At 44.5% G+C, this 3144-nt stretch overlaps 1 pseudogene; it reads right to left on the bottom strand.

Annotated features, from left to right (window-relative positions):
- Nucleotides 1-2118: 2118 nt before the first annotated feature.
- On the bottom strand, nt 2119-2237 carry LOC134912825 (5S ribosomal RNA; annotated as a pseudogene).
- Between the last annotated feature and the right edge of the window lie 907 nt (nt 2238-3144).

Below are 3144 nucleotides of genomic sequence, written 5' to 3'. Positions count from 1 at the left end.
TCCGGTGTTGGTTTGGAGCGGATTAATCGCTCGTGCGAATAGTTATGGACATAAGAAGTTATGTCCATTTACTATTATTTGTTCTTACTTAGTAACAGTTGGAAACAGGTATCAGTGGGTCTCAAATGGCTCTTTGACCTTAGAGATCCCCCAAACAATAGTTTGCATGTTGGGAGGGCCTCACATCTTCACATGCATAAGGTAAGCACAGGAATAGTAATTGAAGATTAATTGTACTCCAAATCAGTATCTTTCCCGCAGACGGAGTACAATAGCCTTTAATTACGCTGAGCTTTGAGACTCAATGAGGAGGGCCAACACCTGTGTTTACGAATGGGTTAGGGTTTGTATCCAGGAGAATGATGGCTGAGATGTCATTGTCTCAACTGAAAGTGGACATCATGAATATTGAACAAAACCCAGAGACAGGGTTTTGTTTTGTATTCGCCAAACAATAGCTCTCCAGAAGACAGGAATGTGTTAGTCATCACCCTTTGTTTTGCATAACCAAGGCCACTGATACAAGACAGCCCACCTGTATGAATCAACCTATGACCTTTTGTTATAATGCGAAGCCGAATTCCTGTGTCTAATGAACAATGAGATTGTAGGGACCATTGAATTGTATTGTGTGTGGGGCATAAATAGCGGGCCGACCATATCCAACTTCACTCTCTCATCAACGGTTCTCATTGCTGATAACCGGGAGCTGGATATCGAGGCGCTTGCGATCGTTTCCCCTTGTGCGTAAGTTTTCTCCGTAATCATATTGTCTTACTGTGAGCCATTTCTCTCTCTCCCTCTCTTCTGTTTTCCTCGTATTTTTCCCTTGATTAGACTTCATTGTATTGTATTGTATTTCCTGTGTAGTTATCTGGTTAGGTAGTCTCTGTTATATTGTAGTGTATCATTTGTACTGTGATTCTTTTTGCAAGTATAATAGTCATAATACATATAATAGGCTTTGGACCCTAAACCCAGGTATCTGTGTATTCCTTATAGTGTTAAGTGTTCACAGAGCGTCGGTGACGCTAAAGCAGCTTTGTAGTTAATCAGGTTACACAAGGTTGCACTTACACTTTGTCTCTACACTAAGGTTTACTGTGTATTTCATTGTTAGAGGTATAGATATAAAGGTTTAACGTTGTGAGCGTCTGCATCGCTGGTGATCTCCTCGTGGTCCCGAGCGCCGCTACGCTATAGCGAATCATTACGATAGTCAACAGCCAATAACGTGTCTGCCTGTGATCTCTTGGCCGTGAGTGAACGTGACGCTTGAGCGTCTAGATCACGGCTAAGCGATCGATACGCAACTAGCGTACCCTTACGGTACTACATACGTAAATAGCGTACATTGTTCTTAGACCTCATAAAGGGTTTTATATACGATAAATATTCAGCTTTATCATCCCCCACCCGCAGCACCTCCCAACCCTTCCCCATCCGGGCCCCACCCCCACTTCCGCCCCCCCCTCCATCCGCAGCATCTACAGACACCATCCGCAGTACCCCCCCGCACCCGCTACATTCTGTACATTGTGGCCTGCAGGTGCTGTTCACGCCATCGCAAGGGGCTGCGCCTCCTTCACCATCGCACACCCTTTCATTGTGCAATATTTAACCACTAACAAAGGAATGCAGGTGATACGCCATATAACACAAATATTGAACCCCAGAAAGGCATGCAAGGGTTAAGGGGGCGTAGCCCCTTGCGACGGTGTGAAGAGCGCCCGTAGGGCGCGATGAAGCACCTAGTAAATAAATATACAATAAAGTGACAGGCACATAGCGTTAGCTTTGTGTATGGAAAGTGACATCCTATTTATAACAATACATAGGTGATATCAGGAATTTCAAGTGCCACTGATTGGAAATAAAGGAAGAGAAATGGTTGTAAAATTACAACCCCAAGGTGACGAGGAAAGCAAAGAGGGTGGGAAAAAGAACAAAGCGAATAGTATATATAAACGATATGTGGGTGATGCTGGGAAGGTGATAAGATATAAGCTCAGAGAATTCATAGTGTTATAATTTATAAGGTGAGTCGTAGAGGTGTCAACCTGGTTATTATCATGTGGTATTGGATAGGTCACTGGTTAGCTCGACGTTATTTGTCAGTCCTTACAGTACCTGATCTTCCCAGGCAGTCCCCCTCCCTGGTACTGATCAGGCCCAGACACTGCTTAGCTTTCAAGATCGGACGAGATTGGGCGTACCAGTGTGGTTTGACTGTACATGAAAGGTAAACATCTTATTGCCAGGAACCCGATCGCAAATTAACACACGAGCCCTGATGAGTCAAATACTTTAATATAGTGTGACATGGACACCCAAGGGTGGGGGGGGGAAGGAATGTGCAAAAGACAAATGTGGCAACCGAGGAAGAGGGAATAAGGGACGATACAGCACCTCATAGGAAGGGTACAATTTCATAGCTCTCATTCAGACCCGTGGGTTGCAAGGTCTGTAACTGGAATATCCAGTACATCTCTCTTCTCGAGAGTTTGTTCGCGAGGTCACCTCCTCTCTCTCCCAGACACACATGCTCGATCGCCTTAAATGTGAGATCCTCAGGGTTGGAGTTATGCTGTGATGTGAAATGTCTAGAAACAGTGATGCTCAGGGATCCATACTGTTTCTAGACATTTCACATCACAGCATAACTCCAACCCTGAGGATCTCACTTTCTATACACAAAGCTAACGCTATGTGCCTGTCACTTTAATGTATATTTATTTATTTTATTATATTGGGCTAGCACTATTCCCTCCCATACTAGTTATTAGATTCCAGCATGGTTTATCTACAACAAAGAAACCAGTGCATAGCTTTTACCATATCTTCTCTGTTTGTTTCTATTTTTCATGGATCCGTCGTCATGGATACCGATGAATTACGACTCTTGGTCTCCAAGGACTCCTTAAAGATGGCCACCGCTTTTCCTTTATCCCCTATGGAGATTCTCACCAACAACATGGCCGCCGCAGCACTTACTAAGAGGGACATATACAGCATGGAGACCTGGAGATAGACTGTTACTAACTGGAGAGACTGCGTGCACATGCGCAGTGAACAAATAGCGCCGCCGGCGCATGCGCACTAACGAAACCGGAAGTGGGGTGGAAGTGCCGCAAATTAGTACAC

Source organism: Pseudophryne corroboree, chromosome 4, assembly GCF_028390025.1.
Source record: "Pseudophryne corroboree isolate aPseCor3 chromosome 4, aPseCor3.hap2, whole genome shotgun sequence".
NCBI lineage: Eukaryota > Metazoa > Chordata > Amphibia > Anura > Myobatrachidae > Pseudophryne > Pseudophryne corroboree.
This window is presented reverse-complemented; position numbering and strand designations above follow the sequence as displayed.